Source organism: Bubalus bubalis, chromosome 11, assembly GCF_019923935.1.
Source record: "Bubalus bubalis isolate 160015118507 breed Murrah chromosome 11, NDDB_SH_1, whole genome shotgun sequence".
NCBI lineage: Eukaryota > Metazoa > Chordata > Mammalia > Artiodactyla > Bovidae > Bubalus > Bubalus bubalis.
In genome coordinates this window covers 87,214,939-87,234,084 of record NC_059167.1, presented here as the reverse complement: position 1 = coordinate 87,234,084, position 19,146 = coordinate 87,214,939, and the positions used below count along the sequence as shown (strand labels likewise).

The 19,146-nt window shown below is 51.2% G+C and overlaps 1 protein-coding gene across 4 annotated transcripts in view; it reads right to left on the bottom strand.

Annotated features, from left to right (window-relative positions):
* The window catches only part of ANP32A (acidic nuclear phosphoprotein 32 family member A), a 39,098-nt gene that overhangs the window by 8,435 nt on the left and 11,517 nt on the right, over positions 1 to 19,146 (bottom strand). The gene's annotated exons all lie outside the window — the stretch shown is intronic.

Here is a 19,146-nt window from a genome sequence, read left to right as displayed (position 1 = left end):
GGAATGGGGGTTGAGGCCAGGGATGGGGGGAGGACAGGAGGCAGACTGGGAAGCCTCGCAGTGCCAGCGCCCACCCTGATCTTTCTCTGCTTTTAGCAACACTGAGGCGGGGTGGAGAGAGGTGCTGGGGTGACTGGAGCTGCAGAACCAGGGGGCCCTTCTGGACAGGCGTCTTGGCTGGACTGGAGAAGACAAATCCAATAATCCCACTGCTGACAGCAAGGCTGGGAGTTTCTTTCCAACCCTGCTGCTGCCCCTCAGCCCCCAGGCTCCCCACTGCACCAGCCACAATGCTGTTAGGGAACCTCCGGGCCTTGCCATTCCTTCTGAGCCCCTCACCCCAGGGTCCGCCATGGTCCCAGCCTGACCACCTTCCTGAGGTGGTCTACTACTCCCCCTCCTCAGTCTCCACCGTCCTTTTACCTCTGAGTCTGTGACCCACTGCATGCGGATGGGTCCCGGGATGTACCTGAACCCAATCCTCCACCACAGTCAGAGCCAGCCCACCCAGCCTGGCAGTCATCACCTGGTCACCGGCTTGGCCTGCCTCACAGTAAGAGCTGCAGACCAGGGACCCCTCCAACTCTCCATTCTACAGAATGGAGACCAGTGCTGTCGAACAGAACTTCCTGTGGCGATGGAAACCCATCCAGGAGAGGAGCCACTAGTCACATGTGGCTGGTAAGGTGAGACTAAGGAGCTAAGCTTTAAATTTTATTCAGCTTTAATCAATCAAAGTGCAAAGAGATACATGAAAGTTACCATACGGAATACCACAGCTCTAGACTTTGCTCTTCAGGTCCTGAGAGCCGACGCGGAAGGAAAATGGACATCCACAAGCCCAGGATGAACCCACATAGAAATGCTGGGCTTGGCAATGTCCAGAAGTTGGTCTTTGGAGACACCTCTGCAGCCCTGCAGGCTTCCTGCCTCCCTGGAGGTGGTTCTGCCCCGTTAAGAGACCTTAGATCCCCTCTTTTGGCCCTAAGCCCTTTATTTCAAATGAGGGAGAAAGAACTGATAAAGAGCTACCATCTCACTGGGTTGTTAAAAGGCAGATTTGGCTACAAGAGAGGGTCCAGGCTCCAGCACAGATGCTAGGGAGACGGGCTGAGGAAGAGTCATCAGCTTTCAGGCCTGCCATGACCCAGGGGTGTCAGCAAGGGATGCCAGGGTGCCTGGCCTGCCACCAGATGCCCAGAGCTTTCCACTCCTGTCCTGAGCGGACAGGGGGCTGCTCCCCAGCCTTCCATGGATGGCAGGTGCCTTAAAGGTGATCCCTCCTGGCTGCATCTGGTGCTTGACACTGCATCCCCACTTGCCTGATCTCTGCTGCTGCTGCTAAGTCGCTTCGTCGTGTCTGACTCTTAGCGACCCCTTGGACTAGGGCTCCTCCGCCCATGGGATTTTCCGGCAAGAGTACTGGAGTGGGTTGCCACTGCCTTCTCCAGCCTGATCTCTGCAGCCTCCAGGAAATGTGTACTGATGTTGTCTGGATCTGATGCTCCCTGGGACTTCCAACCCTAGTTTGGATTTCGCACCAATGGGTCACTCGGACCAGGCCTGTCCTGTTGACAGCAGTCCTGCCCCTCACAGCCTTTTTTCCTCCTGGATAAGTGAGCAAGGCCTGTCCTAACCAGTCACTGTCCAGGGCTGCTCCCCACCTATGAGCAGGTCCATCTGTCCGCCACAGTGGTCCTCTTCCTCGGACATCACTGGGACGTATGTCCACGTGGGAGAAGAGAATCCACAGCAAGCTGCTGCACCTCTCCCTCAGCCTGCCCTTGAAAGAGGTCAGACTAGGAGAGTTCAGGGCCTGTTTGGGCCACAGCGCCCTGCAGGTGCCCTTCTGTCTTCTTCCCTGGTGGAGAGAGGTGGCCTGCTCAACTCAGGACAGCAACAATTTGGCAGGAGGGGTGAAGCCAGGTGCAGCAGCTCCTATCCAGAGCCAGCAAGCTCTCAGCCAGGCACCGGTGCCAAGGCTCACCTTTCCCTTGCATCTGAGACGGGGGAAATTAAGTCCTTTCCCACTCTTCAGGGGAGGACAGATGTCCAGGTCAAGCCCCCTTCTCAAGGTCACCTGCAAGACACTGGGAGTAAACCCTGTGAGGCCTTCTGCCCTAGGGCAGGAGGTCAGTGCAGAGCCAGGAAGCCAGGCCTCTGGGGAGCAGTGGTGGGAGATCACCTGTCCTGGGGAGGGAGCGCCACCTCCTTCGTGGGCAGTTCTATCTGGGGTCACACAGCTAGGCTCCTTCAGTTACTCCTTTCCTTGGAAGGCCCTGGGAATTCTTTTAAGTTCCATTACGGAAAGACAAATTTAAGGAGGGTTTCCAGTCCACCTTCAAAGATTTCAGACATGTGGTTCTCTAGATGGGTCAGGGCTTCTATTCCTGTGGCCATCAGCCAAGGAGGAGGCCTCAGTAAGAGGGGGCCAGGAGGAGGTGCTGCAGAGTCAAGGGAATTCCTCCCGGAAGTCTGCCTCTTTCCCAGAACGGCTCAGTGCTGCCTGGGAATTCTCCAGATAGACCCAAGGTTCCAGTCCCAGCACCACGCCCAAACGGGTGGCCATTCTTCTTGGGGACAATATGCAAGACACCACTACTAACAACAATGATTATTTCTTTATTAACAACAATCAAGGGCTCTTTCCTGAGCCCTCAGCAGGCACTCTCTTTGCAGGCACTGTCTCATTTGATCCTCATAATCGCCCCATGGGGTGCTCCTGGGGTGCTATCCTATTGTACAGCCACATCAGAACCACTGATCCTAAAGCTGCGGGAACAGGCCCTGATGGTTAGTGTTGCCACAGACGAGGAGCGTTTCCTTGCTGTTCCCAAGCAGGGCACAGGTTCTCCCAGACCCCAAAATTCAATCCTACAAACTACCCTGACTGCACTAAACCCCCTTCAGCCCCTTTTCTAGCTGTTCCACTGGCGGGATGGGGGCTACTCCCAGATGTCCCCACCCTGGTTACACTTCTTTGGTAACCAAAACACAAAACCTAACCCAGCCCCCATTCCAATGACACTGCAGTCAGGAGCAAGGATCTAGACAAAGGCTGGGGGCCTGAGACCCTGTTCCTCCCCAAGGAGCAAAAGGCTGCTTTCTGTCACTCAGGAGGGAGAGCCTGTGGTGTATGGAAGGCCAGGTGGCTGCTCCAGGTCTGTGGGGACTTTGGGATCTCCATGGTTTCTGCATTTCCTTCCTGGCCGGGTTTCAAGCACAGTTTGGGGAGAGATCAAAGAGGGTGGGGTAGGTGGGCTGAGGCTTACACCCTGAGGTTGCTGATATTACCAGAAAGCCCAAACCACGGGGGAAACCCACAGTTTCTTTGTGGGGTGATGAGTCACATCGGGGATAGCAGGTAAGCACACTGTGATGTGTCTGTAATGGACCAAACAGGAAAAAACAAAAGGTCCAGTCCAACAGCTGACCTGTCGAAGGCATGGCATCCAGCCCTGTTCCACCTGCCTCCATGCAGGGCTGCGCTTTCTTACCGCTCCAGGGCGTGTTTCAAAACGTCCAACCCACCCCAAGCTTCCTTAAATTGACTCTTAGAAATCCTGCCGCAATTCCAACCCACTTCCTCCCGTCTCTCCTAGTGCTGCTGCTGCAAACCCTTCCTCCACGTGAAGAGAACATCCTTGTTACATCCAGGGTGTGTTCTGCTTAAAACAGAAAAAAAAAGTAAGGCCCATTCCCCCCTGCCAAACCCTGGGTGTGAGCTAAGCGCAAAGTTAAAATTAAACTGAAAATTTGTACTTTGGGTTTAAACTCTCTCCCAATCCCACTGGCCGTTTAAAAATACCAAAATGTGGTTACTCTCTCTAGAACCAAGGACTGGACTTACTCTGCTTCTATCGGGAGCTTTTCAGTCACCCCAGTGACAAACCCTCCACAGGAGCCTTTGGCTCATTCCTCAAGTGTTAACACCTAAGAGGTGTCTGCATATTCATACCCGGGCCCCCTTGGAGATGTCAGTAGAGAGGCACTGAAGGTTCCTAAGAAATCAGACTGCCCGGCTCCGCATTTCCTGAAAAACGCGTCCCCAAAGCAAGATGTGACAGTCATTTCTCACCAAGGGGAGCTGAACTGTCCGTGATAAACACGAACACATTATTACTCTAAGGAAGAACCCGTTGCTTGTTTCAAAACTGTGAAATCTTGTCTTCACAGATCTCTCAAATTTGACCATGCCTCTCTACTGCCAGCAATGTGGTCCTGTTCACGGTAGTCTAAGTCACTCTAGGTCTGACTCTGCTTCCAAATGGGGTCTCTGTGACAGCAGGAATGCTAGACTACTGGGCAAAGACCTCCACATGGAGGCCCAGCCCAGCTGGCTGAACGACCCTGACTCTATCCCCGAGGCCTCAGGCTCTGCCTTGCAGAAAAGGGACAATGATATCTGTTTAGCCTATAAAGCACAAACTCTGGCCTAGAAAACATTCTTGGCTTCCCGCCGCCTCCGGGAAAAAAAAATCAAGGTTCTAAACTGACCTAAGGAGGCCTTCTACTCTCAACCTCAGCCAACTTCCTCCAATCTCATTGCCCCCCACCCCACCTCTCACCCTTGCCTTCAGACCGAGTTAAGCCCCCCTCCCCAGGAAACCTTCATCGCCCAGCTCTGAGCATCCCAGGGCACCGAGGGCAGCTGCCACATGAATCATTTAATCGTGTATTAAGCATCCGATCCTCCTAGAGGTCAGGGACTGTCCTTCTCTGTAATCAGCCTAGTGGGGAGCGGACAGCCAAGCAACTGCTTAACAAATGTCCTGTTTATCGTGCCGGCCACAGCACTAGGTGCCGGGCATGCAAAGGGAGACAAACCATCGTGAAATTAACAGTGCAACTGGTCTGACACAGGTTGAACAAGCCCTCCCTTTTAGAAACAATAACAACGTGTTTTGGTGTGTCTTGTGTCTGCCAGGCAAGCCCTGTGAGGAGCTCGGTCAACACTGCACCCTCTCTTGACCTGGCCCAGTGCTCTGCACGCAGGTTCTCTTGCCCGTAAGAAACAGCCTCTCTCCACCCAGCAAGCTCCTGTGACACTGTCCATCTAAGCAGCGGAGGGGACGTGGGGCCAGTAACGATCCACAGCTGGGGTCCCTGCCAGCAGGAGGTGTGGTGGGAAGCTAGGAGACAGACGGCCGGTAAACAACTCCAGTCCAGTGTGCCAGGTAGCAGGCCAGAGGCTGGAACAGGGTGCATGCTTCACATGCCTCTGCCCGGAGAGGACGGGCACGCTAAGCACAGGCAGGAGGGACCCAGCAAGACCAAGAATCAGGACGCACTCTAGCAACGCCAGGGCTGGCCAGATAATCTGCAGGGCCCAGTGCAAAATGAAACTGGAAGACCCTTGCTCAAAAACTGTTAAGAATCCCCAGACATTGACAGCAGCACATTCAACCCAAGAGCGGGAAAGGACCTTCCAGGCGTGGGGCCTGGGTGGTCACATGGCCACATGCCTGTGAAGCTGGCCTGGATTTAAATGGACAGCTTGGGCCTAAAGCAAAGCCCTCTGAAGGCTAGAACCAGAGAGAAGGAAGCTCAAGAGGGGACTGCTCTTTATTTTTCCAGCATTTCCCGAGGCAACATAGGGAGGTGGACAGAAGGCAGGCTCTGGAGGCAGACCGACCTGGCTCAAGTCCAAATTTCCCATCGCAAGCTCATCACCTCACTTCTGAGCTTCTGTTTCCTCCAACGACAACAGTGCCATCACCTGGGGCTGGACTAGATGAAATAATGCACGGAAAGCACCCCCAGCTTGGAAAAAGCCACCTGCCTTCTCCTTGACCCACAGCCACCTTCACTGCTGTGTCCATGGTCAAGGGGCAGAATGGGCGTCAAGGCAGGCCGCAGCTCTGAGTCACCTCTGCTGCCCGCAGGGCCCTCTCAGGGAATGAAGGCCTCTCCATGTTCTAGAGCTGAGAATGGTGTGCCCCAAAGACACGCCTCTGGATTTGACAGCTACACCTTGTTTTCTTTAGTTTTTCCCACTCACCTCGAAGTCTGATCTTTCCTTTCTCCAAATGAGCATGCAACAAATATTTGTAGCTTTGGTTTCAACCTTGTCAGTCCCTGACCAATCTAGTTTTCAGGTCCCAGCCTTACAACAGAAGAAGACTTAAATCAGATTGACCCTGTGTTTTTTTGGTGCTCGTGGGTTTTAAATAGGTCAGCTTTTAAATGGGCCATCCCCTGTTGCAGATCCCATTTCTAGCTCGAAGGCCAACCTAAGACACCAAGGCAGCAGGGAAAGGGGCTTCTTCCCAGAGGTGTTCCATAGGAATGATAGATGATTGTGGTTTTGTCCTTTTAACCATAAAATCTCTAGTTTTGCTTAACAATCAGTGTGGCAAAACCTGCAAAAATCAGTCATGTTCCATGGCGGAAACGTCAGGCTCTGGGGGAAAAGTTGGACATTGATTTCAAAAGCTTAGAAAGGCCTTCAGGATCATCTAGGTCAGTGGCTTTCTGACCACAACCCACAGTAAAAAAGACATCGACACCTTGGCTCAGCACACACATATTTTTGTGTGTTTACATGCACATACACAGAAACAAAATTTAACCCTGTTTACAATTTTTCTTTTCTATTACATTAAAAAAAAAAAATTAACGTGATCCACAGTTTTCAAAATGTTGCTCTAGTTTAGCCCTCTTTTTCTAGAGGAAGCAGTAAGGTCCAGAGTTGGCTGAGAGCCGAGGAAGCCCAAGCTGGGTGATTCTCCTGCCACAGCACGCCACTGCTCTGATCAGAAATCACAGTCCCCAGTGGAAGACCCTGGAACCAACCATGAAGTTTTCTCATTTCTGCTAACAGGAGGTTATTCTGCAGCCTCAATGGTAGCTAAGACTGGGATCTCCACACCGCATAAAGATCTTTTAAATTCTTAACTAAGGGGCAGGGTCCTACCTTACTTTAACACACAAAAAACCTCTCTAAGAAAAAAGCACCTAGGTGTCTGGATTTTGTTTGTTTCCTACAATAGAGCTCTGAAGGCACTGGGTGGGAGCACATGGCCGCGGAAGTCGGTGACGCCATCCTTATTATTTTAGGGAACCATGGAAGGCAGGCTGAGGCTCGCTGCGCCACTAATGAAGCTGCCGGCAGGGCCCGGGTAATAGGCTAAGCGCAGGCTGGGGGAGGGCCCGTATTAACATAAACCCTGTGACTGGCTCCCTCGCCGCCTGCAACCAGCTTCCTACCTCCTCCCCCAAGCGTGCGGAGGGCTCGGCTTCTGCCTCGGCAAGGCAGACAGACAGAGGAGCTGGTGCCACTGCAGATGCTTCCCCGGTCAGAACAGACTCAGGGCGGTAAAGGGAGGACTGGCGCAGTTGGTGCAGGACCTGGGCTTTGGGCTCATCAGAGGGGCCTGGCTGGGCAGTGGCCCCTCTCTTGTGTTAAGCCTTTGCTTTCCTCCCCTAAGTCTCACTCTTTCCTTCCTGCAGGAAGCCTTCCCAGACTGCCCACCCCTTGACCTAGCCATGCTTAATTTAAGAGCAGGTGAACAATTCCCAGAACAGGGGAAAAAAAATAAAGGCCCAGAAGGCTGTTTGGGAGAGAGGAAGTGGGGAGGAGTCAAGCTGGGTCTGACTTTAGTGTGTGTGGGTGTGTGAATGTGTGTATGTGTATTTGGTGGGGGCACAGTGCAGTGGGAACAGGGGAGCTGAAGGCTTTAGAACTGGTCAACGCCACGATCAAGCAAAAGTTTAGCAGGCTGCGTCTTTTAAGTAGCTGTCCCTTGCTACCTTCAGTGGGTACTGGAAGGTGTGAGAAGTAGGAGTTGGAAGCAGGCCCCAGGGAGGTCTGCTGGGTTGTGTTTGAATGGAGACCAGGAGAAGGAAGGGGGGCAAGAAGCACAGAGGTATAGTGCCAAGGATGCTGGTCAGGAAGTCTCATGACCTGGACTCTGGGGCCCACTTTGCCACTACTTGCTGTGTGCCCTGAGGGGAGTCATGTCCAACTCTCTGAGCTTCTGCAGTACCCTAATTCGCACACTGGACAGACAGACACAAGATCCCTTCTAATTACAAATTTTTGAGGGTCTGTCCACTTCTAGTCTTAGCCCACATCCAAACTCAGTCACTGGTCCCCAAAAGGAGGTGGGAAATTTTATGGGCCAGAGAAGCCCAGTATTCATTGTTGAGATGCCAAAAAGGAAATGTGGGCCGCCAGGCAATTATCTTGATAATTACTGACATTCGAAAATCAATCATATTGTCTCTTAAAACACACCAGGATCATAAAAACAGTCCCCAGGGCTCAAGGTGTTGGGTTTCCAATATGGGAGACTGGCACCACCCATCTGATGCCTGCCACCTTACAGGACAGCTGGGAGCAGGCATCTCAACTCATCGAGTTGTTCGGGCTGCTCTCCAGTCCTGTGGGTCATAAAACCACCACAACATCCACGATTATCCAAAAGCTGCGGCACTGGCCCTGTGCAACAGAAGACCCCGAGGAGACTGAAGAGCAAGGCCCAGAGAGCAGAGGGGTGCATCTGGCACGACCTTCCCAAAATGCTGTTTTGATCACGTCAAGTCCTGTCACTCCTTGTCCAAAAGCCTCTAATGGTCACGGGAGTCAAGTGTCAAATCCAGAGGAGGATCCCCAGCCCCCGCCCATCAATGCCTCTGACTAAACGCTGTGCCTCTTTTCAGGTGCATCCCTGCCTCACCCTCTGCCAGCCTTCCTGACTTGCCCCAAGTCCAGTGACACCACCTGGTGTTCCTTTCCCATGTTACACTTCACAAAGGGCTTCCCCAGGTACTACACTGAACCAGCAGGCAACTGGATCCCACCCCAGGGAAACCCCCTGTCCACCCACCAGGGTCCTCAGGGAGCCGCAGCTCGGCCACAGGATGCCTGGCCGTCTTTCCTCCTGCGTCTCCTCCAAACAGTCTTGCTAAGGTCTGAGGTCTCGGTGTCCCTTGCTGGTGCCCTGCCCAGAGGGGCTGGCTAAGTAGTCAAACTGGACTGGGTCACTGGAGAGGAAAGGATGGAGCAGAGGAGGGCAAGAGTTCTGACTCTTCATTCACTTTTGAAAGCAAAGCACCTGGTTAACTCCAATGGGGCAAATCAACAAAAGGCACAAAAATGGCTTCCTGGGCCCTTGAAACCAGTTTCCAGGGATTTGAGCCCAGTGGGGCTGGGACCACTTGTGGAAATTCCACCGAGTCCTCAGTCAGCAGGGTCCGAAAAGAGAACACAGCTCAGGGTCTCTGCTGTGGGTCTGGTGTGGACAGTGACAGATACCCACCCCTCAGGTACCAAGTGGATGAACGGTCTGCAAAACAGAAGTTAATTCATTTCCTCAGCTTCATCATGCGGTGATCCACAGGCCGGCAGTTCACAGCCCCTGACCCGCCCAGCCCAGGCAAGCAGCACAGCCCACCTAAGACGACACCACACCTTCAGACACAGGCCTGGACACCTCCCACAGCCCTTGTATGGGCCTCTGCCTAACTTCCAGCTGGCTTTAGAAAAGTGCTTCAGAGAACCAAAGGACCCATCATCACACCTCTCGGGAACCACTGGATCTAATCTAGCTACTCAGGCAACTGACAAAGCCAGGTGGAAACCAACCCTGTGACTTACCCAGGGTCACAGAGCCCACTGTGAACTGAACCCTGGACCGTTCTTATCCTCCTAACTTAGGGCCCACACCCCAGAGTTGCAGGTTTCTCCATGGTGATCTCCTGGAAGCAAGAGGAAACAGAGGAGGAGAAAGAGAACAGCTGTTAGGAAAAGAGCCCCAGGTCTGAACCTGACCCTCTTCGTGCCTGGCCTGCCTCCCCACGTGGCCCAGGAGGGCTGGCAGGGCAGAAGAGGTGGGGGAGGCTCAGCAGACTCGGAGAAGAAGCCCTCGACCTTGGCCTCCTTCCCTGCCACCTCTACCAAAATGACAGCAGCATTGGCAATGACAGGAGCCGAGCAAACACCGAGACACAGAAGCCCTTGTGTCCAACCACCAATCAGAAACCGCTGATTTGGGCAAAAATGGGAACCAATCACACAAAAAAACCTGAGGCTGAGGACCAAAAGTTTTCTCTATCCAAGACCGCAAAGCAAATTAGCCAAGGGTCACACATAAGAAGCGATCTAATCTCTTTCTCCCTTAGAGAACTGTGACATGTGCAGCTCGCCTTAGTCTGGAAATTAAGGGCTGATGGTAAAAGTATTGGTGATGGAAGTGCAGGAAATGCTAAGGAGTAATGTTAGTTCCATATGCCACTAGCTGGAAGCGGAAGAGCAAGGATGGAATGGGAGCCAAGGGGCTGATAGGAGGTGGCGAGAGGGCTGGAACATGGAGGGAGAGGAGGAGACAGACAGACACTGGGAAAAGGACACGGGCAGCCAAAAAGAGCAGAGAGGAAAAAGTCAAAGGCTCTGTGGGTTTTTCTTTACTTCCAGAGTTCCATCCTCTTCACCTCGATCTTGGTGATAGAACTTTGCCCGTATTGACTGCTTTTTAAAAAAAATACAGTACACGTTGAATTCACTGTTGTTCACAGATTTACAGCTGCTTTAATCTTGAAAAGCCAAAAACAAAGAGAAAACAAAACCTAAAAACCTTTACGATTCTTGAAGAGTTAGGGAGGGGCTGGACAAAGAGACTGATGTAAAAAGAAGAAAAAAAAAATAGTCTAGGGACTTCCATAGTGGTTCAAGGGCTAAGAATCTGCCTTTCAATACAGCGGACCTGGGATTAATCTCTGGTAGGGGAACTAAGATCCCACTTGCTGTAAGGCAACTAAGCCTCCATGCCGCCGCTACTGAGCCTGAGTGCCACGGCGCGAGTCTGGGCGCTGCAACAAAGAGCACATATGCAGCAACTAAGACTTGATGTAGCCCAAAATAAACAAACAGAATAACATTAGCAAAAAAAAAAGAGCCTAGAGATTTCGCTCTTCATCAGAAGCTCATAAAGAAGGTCCCTGCCAAGGTGGTTAACACAGACAAGGCCGTCCCAGGTTGTGTGGACAGAAACAAGGCCGGTGACCGAGGGTCCTCGGTCAGGGTCCCAGAACACTCTGCTCTGACGGGACCAAACCTTAAGTGCCAACGCCTGAAGCGGAACAAATCTGAGGAAGGCGATGAGGGTGGAGAGGCTTCTGAAAAGCGTGACACTGGAAGAACAACGGAAGGAATCAGTGATGTTTAGGCCAGAGCCGAGGTAGACTCACGATAGCTGACTCTCTCCAACTGTTTGGAGAGTCCTATGCAAATACAAGTACATTTATTCTGTGTTCTCCAGCGGCTCAAGAGCCAAGATCAGTGTGCAGGAATTACAAACAGGCAGTTTTCAAGCCCAATGTAAAACACAAGAGAGTATTTAAATCTTTACAGCTGTCCCACAAAAGAAAGGGCTGCTCTAAAAAAAAAAAAAAAAATGAGTGAGTCCCCTGTCCCTGTACGTGTACACACTGGAGGCTGCTTGGTGACTGTCTGCAAAGAACTGTACACATAAACAGCACTAAACAATTATTAAATGAATTAATAATATTGTGTAACGAAGCTCTGCAAAGAGATGAGCCTCAGGTCTTTTCACCTCTTAAAATGCTATTACTTAATGTTTAGGCCTGATTCACTCATTCAACAATATTTACAGAGTATCTGTCAGATATTGGGTACCTGTCGTAGGCAGTGCCCAGACAGCAGTGGCCAAACCTGGGTGCCTAGCACATGGATTTACAATCTAGCGGGGCGTGAGATAATAAGCCAATGTGTGTATACGTCTATATTCGCTGTTGTTGCTCAGTTGCTAAGTTGTGTCTGACTCTTTTGGGACTCCATGGACTGCAACCCTCCAAGTTCCTCTGTCCATGGGATTTCCCAGGCAAGAATACTGGAGTGGGTTGCCATTTCCTTCTCCAGTGGATCTTCCTGGACTAGGGATCAAACCCATGTCTCCTGCATTGGCAGGTGAATTCTTTACCACTGAGCAACTTGGGAAGCCCTTATGTCCATATACAACATATATAAATGCTACAAAGGGGGAAAAAAAGAAAGAACCACAATCGTGATGAGAGAGAACTTTACAAAGTCTACCACGGAAGGCCTATCCCAGCTGAGCTTTCCCTGGGGACTTGAAGCCAAGTGAAGAGAGGGCAGAGGGAACAGCCTGGGAAAAGACCCAAGCAGGGGGCATGCTTGGCCCTTTTGGGGAACAGCTAGGACAACAGGTGGTGGTAACAGAATGTGTGGAAGAGAAGGAAAGTGGTGGGGAGAAAGCCACTGTCACACGCACTCGTGCACACCCGTGGACATTCTACACCTAACTGGTGAAGGATGATGGATTTCACAAGCAGCAGAAGGCAGAACTGTCTGAACCACAGTAAGACCCAAGAGCTGACCATAAGCCAGAGATTTCTCTTGCTCTTCCTTAGAGGAAAAAAAAGAGCGTTAGGATTGTGCTCACCCAACGTTTCCAGGTATACACGCGCCTTGGCTACACCCCTGGGAAGTATCCTATGGCAGAAGCGTTTGCTTATGAGTGTGTGGGTGCGTAAGAAGTAGTTAGAAAACGTGGTTTCGTTCCAGGCTTTATCATTCGGAACTGTGTGGCTTAATTTCCTCATCTGTAAAATGGGGAGAAGAATATCCCTAAAAATCCCACAGGTCTCTGTGAGACCAGATGAGGTAAACTGTGCTGTCCTGGAGGGTACAGGGAGGAATTTTACAAGCAAGTTTTGTACCCAGAACTTGGCACCCCAGGGAGCTGAGAGGAGGTGTTATGTAGCTCTGATTTCCCCACACTGCCTTGCACTTAGCTAGCAATAAATGTTTGCTGAACTGAAAAGCATAAAAATAACCTGGGAAAACATTCTGCCATTTTTTTCCTTCCTATTAAACGGTAGCACTTTGCCAGAATGCTCAGAACAGTCTCTCTTGGAGATCCTTCACTTTGGGGGAAGAACCAACTAAGTCACATCAGGGCAGAGTGTTCAGAGGATAAAGTCCCAGGATGGGGACAGGAACAGGTCTGACTCCTCTGCAGAAGGCTCCTGGCTCTCTGTGTCACCCCAGGCTTTCTCCAATAGCCTGAGCTGATCCAGGTCCAGGCCACCAACGGAAGAAAGGACTGCAGACTAGGATGGGGTCAGCAGCTCTTGGAAAGCCCATGAAAACCAGAGATACACAACATATACAACATGCCATCCAGATGAAGCCTTAATCAAACTGCCTCGATGCAAAGAGGGGGGGAGAAGCCCAGATACACAGAACAGCTGAAGTCATTTCCATTCTTTTTTCATTTTTTTAGTAACACATTCATTCTCAAGGTCTCAAAACCAAAAAACATAAGACACACAGTTCATTCTCCCTTCCATCCTGTCCAATTAACTATTAAGTATCCTTCCAGAGTTTGTTTACACATATACAAATTCAGAATCTTATTTTTCTCTCTTTTATCCCAAATTCACATATTATAAATTGATCTTTGCCTTGCCCTTTTCCATGAAGTTTGTGTTATATATCTTTTGCTGTAATGTTGCAATATAGATAAGCTGGCACATGTCATTTTGCATTTATCCAGCTTATTAACCAATGAGATAGAATCAAGACCCCACTTCTGATCTGCAGGGCAGCAGTCATGGAGACTTGGGAGTTCTAGAATCTAATGGGCTGACCACTGTACCCGTGTGGACAAGTTATCTCGCCTCCAGCCATTCGCGCTACTACTCAGCACCTGCCAAATGCTGCTAGATGCACCAGGCTCCAGTGATAAAGGTATCCTGCCCTTTTGCCCCCAGAGTGTCCAGTGGTGGATGGACAGGCAGAAGGGACCCCAGAAGCAAGTTTAGTGTGCCTTGAAGGCCATCTGACCTCTGTGGGCTTATCTCGCTATCTGGTAACAGGGTGGCCACATCTGCACCTTAGGGGACATTTAAAGGATCAAAACATAGTATCTGCCAAGTACCTGACATGAAGCAAGGCCTGGAGCAGGTGCTCAGCAAAGGATAAGTCTAACTCCTGTCACAGGAGGAGTCTTGCTGATGGCAAGGACAGCAAGGTGTTCTAGGCAAAATACACGGCCCTGCCATGCCAGCAGTTTACCACACGTGCCTTACAGAAGGCAGCACTCAAGCCCCTAATTATGTCTTAGCCCACTTTTCTTGGAAAATGGTTTGGCTTTCTCCCACTTTCCAGACCCTCTTTCATAGTTTGAGGTCTCCTGGGTACGGCTCTCATTTGTGTGCACAAGCTCTCCTGTTTGAAGTACATCAGAGTGGCCACACACATATTTGTTAAGGCCCTGGCACAGAAAGGCAAGGATAGGCATGTGCAAAGTTGATTTTCCTGGGATTTCACTGACAGTGATTTAAAATAATCATTTAAAGGGAAAAAAATCTAAAGGAGAAAAACCACTGAAACTCACATTTGTTTTCTTTACTCTGAAATGTGTTCTCTTTCACAATAACACACTTTTTAAAAAATCAGAAATTCTGGCATCATCTGTTTTGCTTTCCTAGGGGAACAAATGCAGCAGACTTTATAACAGAAAAATAAATGGAAGTCAGGAGTCTAGAGTATTTCCATATTAGCAGCAGCTAAGAGGAGGCAAGAGGTCAACGTTAAGATGCGAGGTTTCAGGCACTACTGTGAAGCCATAACCTGGCTTTGCACCCAGCACAGCTCCTCAGCACTATGTGACCTTGAGCTAGTTCACTAGCTTTCTGAGCCTCACTTTCCTCATCTGCTAAAGTGGGAATAACCTCATTTTGCAGTGTTTCTTTGCAGGTTAAATAAGAATAAATGAGTATCTATGTACCAGACACCGTAACAGTTAAAAGCAAACAAAACACACAGAAAAGATACTACTTTCAAAACTTAGCAAAAAAAGATGAAAATCTAGTGCCTTTAATTTGGAAGCTTAAAGCAGAACAGTAGGCATCAAATTATCCAGCCCCCATAATCCTGGGACGCCAGGCTCCTAACAGGCTGATTAATGAAGTCTTACTTCACCAGAAGCTCCTTTCATATTCATGCAAGACGCCTGCTTCCAGCTGAAAACTATCAGCCAATTAAAGCTCATCACGGTCCTTGGGAGAGGTGGGTCACAGCTGGATTTGTGACCTAACTGTGGGTTTCGCTCTCTAAAATGAGCCTCGGGACCTGTGAGTGCTGCCTTACCACCCTTCATCAGAGGGTTTGGCAGGGTCTCCTCCCACCCAAAGGCATCTGGCCCCCCAGATCAAGTGGGAGGGCCTGAGAGGTCCAGATGGAATCCAAAAAGTAGCAATAGGGCCCCTCAAGAAACTATTTCAGAAGCATGGAGAGAAGGTGTGCTAGGCAGGGAGAGCTTGTGGCTACCCAAACAGGGCCACATCTCTGCTGAGACAGGAATAAGACCAGTTTCAGGTGGTGGGCCCGTGCCTGGAAGGCTGACTGTTTCCCACCCCCTACCCCAGCCACGAATGAGGAAATAAATCTACTACTGTTAACAAACATGATTTGGAAGTACCAATTTTTCAAAGTATGAGGGTCAGCTGGCTTGGGGGGGTTGTCACTCTTTTATATCATGTCATTAGCTCGTCAATTGGCATCTTAACCTCACTAGGTCTCAGCTTGCTTCTAGCAAGATGATTCGTAGGTACTTTCAGATGGAACATTCTAAGGTTCTGGCTCCTGGGGGGCAGAAGTCTAGTGTAGGTTACATGCTGCTGCTGCTGCTGCTGCTAAGTCGCTTCAGTCGTGTCAGACTCTGTGCGATCCCATAGATGGCAGCCCACCAGGCTCTCCCATCCCTGGGATTCTCTAGGCAAGAGTACTAGAGTGGGGTGCCATTTCCTTCTCCAATGCGTCCAAGTGAAAAGTGAAAGTGAAGTCGCTCAGCCGTGTTCAACTGTTAACAACCCCATGGACTGCAGCCTACCAGGCTCCTCCGCCTATGGGATTCTCCAGGCAAGAGTACTGGAATGGGGTGCCATTGCCTTCTCCGAGTGTAGGTTACATGAGTCTCTGTCAAATGCCACCTCCTCAAAGAAGCCTTCCTGGATTACTTCCCTCCTTTAATACAGCTTTATCTGTCTCCATGGGACCTGTCACATGAGCCGTCACACCTTTGACTGGTTTATTGATGGTCTCCCTCTATGGAATAGAGGCCCGACGTGGGCAGCCCAGATAACGTCCTTCTCCTGTTCACTGCTGTATCCAGAATGCTCAGGACAGAACCCAGCACACGGTAGGCATGCCATCAATACTGTAAGTGAGAATGAATGACCCTGCAGCGTTTTCCATCTGCAGATTTCTCTCTCACAACTCTGGCTAACAGGGACTAGCCAGCCAGTGCTGCTCATCATCAGAGGTCTGTGGCCACAATGAGCCTCCAGGGGCTAGCAAGCCATGTGCCCAATACAAGTCTGATTTCCAGCACAGTGGACACCTTAAACCAGGATCCAGATCCCACAGGAGTTTAAGGCCACGGGTCAGGCTCAGAGGTGCTTTTTCACTTCCACATCCGACTCTCCTGGGTGGCCACTCCTGACAATGACCACACTGGCCACGGGAACTGAGAGATTGCCGAGCACTACAGAGGCCAACTGTCTGCTCTGAACCAAGTACTCCCTCGGTTTTAAGAAGCCAGAATGCCACTTCTGCTCCTGGACTGGCTGCTTTCCCCCCAACACTGCAACCCCGGAGGGTCCTACCCGAGAAGCCTCCCCAGGCTCATAGACCACAGCTCAACGTACAGACAGACACACCAGCGCTCTTCTCCAAGACACACAAAGGCGTGTCTGCAACAGAGCTGCAAACTAGATGGGGGCTCAGAGGAGAACCACTCATTATGGCAGCAGGCCAGCCTCTGCAGAGGCTGAAGAATCAGGCCTCCCAGACAGTGGAGGAGCTCCACTCAAGTCCACGCCTGCCCACTCTCCCTGGGCACCAGGGTACACCCGAATCTCCACAGGGAAGGGGAGACGTGCAGCAGGGCAAGGAACGCCCCGGTGACTGCGATGGCCTGTTCCTGGCCCTCCATGTGGAACAGGCCCCTGTGCCAGAACAGACAGATCCTCCCACCAGCTGCCAGGCGGGAGGCTGGAGGCCATGACATCATCACAGCGCCTTCCCGATGTACCAGCTGCAGGGGAGCTGTGCTGGGCTCTGCAGACCCTCAGTGTGGCCCTCCAATAGGGCGACTAAAAAGACACTGACCAGTCCAGAGACAAGGGCCACCATGCGCACCCCAAGGAGGTGATCCCAGACTCAGTGGAGAGCCAGACACTGCTGCGTGACCTAGAAATCCTGGGGACTTGTACATCTCAACAGCACCTGGGACGGACACAATTTCCTCCCCTGCTTCCAGTGGAGGAAAGACTTCCTGGAGGAGACTTCTCAGGAGCTGTTTGAATGAAAGATGAAGGCCCAAGAGGGGCAGACCCAGAGGTCTATAGCCAGGATGGAAGGTGAGAGGCGGGAGGGGCTGCTGACACACGGCACTCCGCGTAGAGAGCCCCTAACCCCAACCCCGAGATGGCAAGGGGGAGCCTGGAGCAGGGGATGCCACTCCAGCCCCACCTCAGCAAGAAACTGGGGGCTTGGTCCCTTGCCTGGGGCCCCTCCTGCCCTTGCCCACTGCCTGAGCAGCTCCAAGTAAGGCCTCCTTCTGAGGCAGGCAAAGACAGCACTCCCAAGTACTCCCACCACACATAAGCTCAGACACCAAGCAAGGGTGGCTGGCCCCGCCTCGTTCCAACAGCTCAATCAAGCCCAGGCTGGTTAGAACCTTTAGGGGCTGCCCACAATACACACCTGGCATAAACCTTATTTCTTTCAGTCCTGACAACAGCCTCTGGGAAGAAATGTTAGTCCCATTTACAGATGAGGCAACTGAGGCTTCAAAAAGGTGACCTGCTATTGATCCTCCAGCCACCGGGCTCAGCAATCCCCGCATGGCTCAGAGGATCTGACTGCCTGGCCCTCTGGCTCTCTCTTTACAAAATGCCCACTGGCCTTAGTCCCTGGAGATCAAGGATGGGCCAAGTCCAGCCTTGCACAATAAATTCCACTTAGCACTCAGCAGCCTCAAGAGTACAAGTAAATGAAAACTCTCAAGTGTGATGAGCAGGAATGTGGGCACATGTGAGCTTTGTGTGGCCATGGTGGGTGGCTAAGTGTGGGACCCGGGGGCAGAGGTAAGGTTAGCAGGCCAAGGACTGGGTACCAACAGCCCAGTAGCTTAAATCCTGCACCCTCTTTCCTAGTTCCTGTTTTCCATGCTCCATTTTTCTCTCTCTTTCAACCACTTAGTTTATCTCTTCCCACCTGCTGTGAAGTTCCACACCCTGCCTCAATGTGGTAGCTCCCAACTCTGTTTCAAAGCCCCTTTAGAGGATTCTAAAAATACACAGACTGGGCACCACCCTCAGAGACTGATTCTGTAATGGGATAGACTCTGGGAATTTCTCAAAATGCTCCCCTGGTGGTTCTGATACACAGCTGGGGTTGAAATCAGCCTTACCAACCACACACCTTTCCTCCTGCCTAATGTGCTGTGTTACATACACCTCCCAACTCAGCCCCTGCATCATTCTGGATGCTGTGGGCACAGACCATGCCAGTGGGCTCCCCTCATCCTCCCCTCCACAGCCACACCATTTACACCCGTGGGTGAGACAGTAGCTCAGGTGGAAGCTGGTTGAGTCTCTCCCCAGGATGCATGCCCCAAAAGAAATCTACAAGTAATCCCTTTAAATTTACTGTAAGAGTTGCGCTCCCCACCAGCCCTCTCTCTCTCAGGCATCTCTTGCACGTTCTGCAAAAGGCATTAGAATCCACCGATGTAGACCTTCAGGGCACGTCTGACTGTAGAGTCCCACCCAACCCTACTGAAGTGTTCCCCAGAAGTGAAGTGTTCCCCAGAAACACACAGGAACACCAGCAGACCTCTCTCCTCCAGGCTTCCCTCGGTCCTCCAAGCCTCCTCTTCCTGCCTGCACAGATTCTGTCTTTGACTTATTTCCAGCCTGCGGGTAGGTAGGAGAAAGCCTTCTTCCCCTGCACTGACCGACTGAAATCTATGGCTGATAAAATCCTCTTACCTCAGACACTTGCGGGCTTTTCTAAGCATCTGCAGGAGCAGCCCAGACCTGAGGGAGCCTGGATGGGTCTGTGTACACGGTCTGACCAGGCAGAACCCA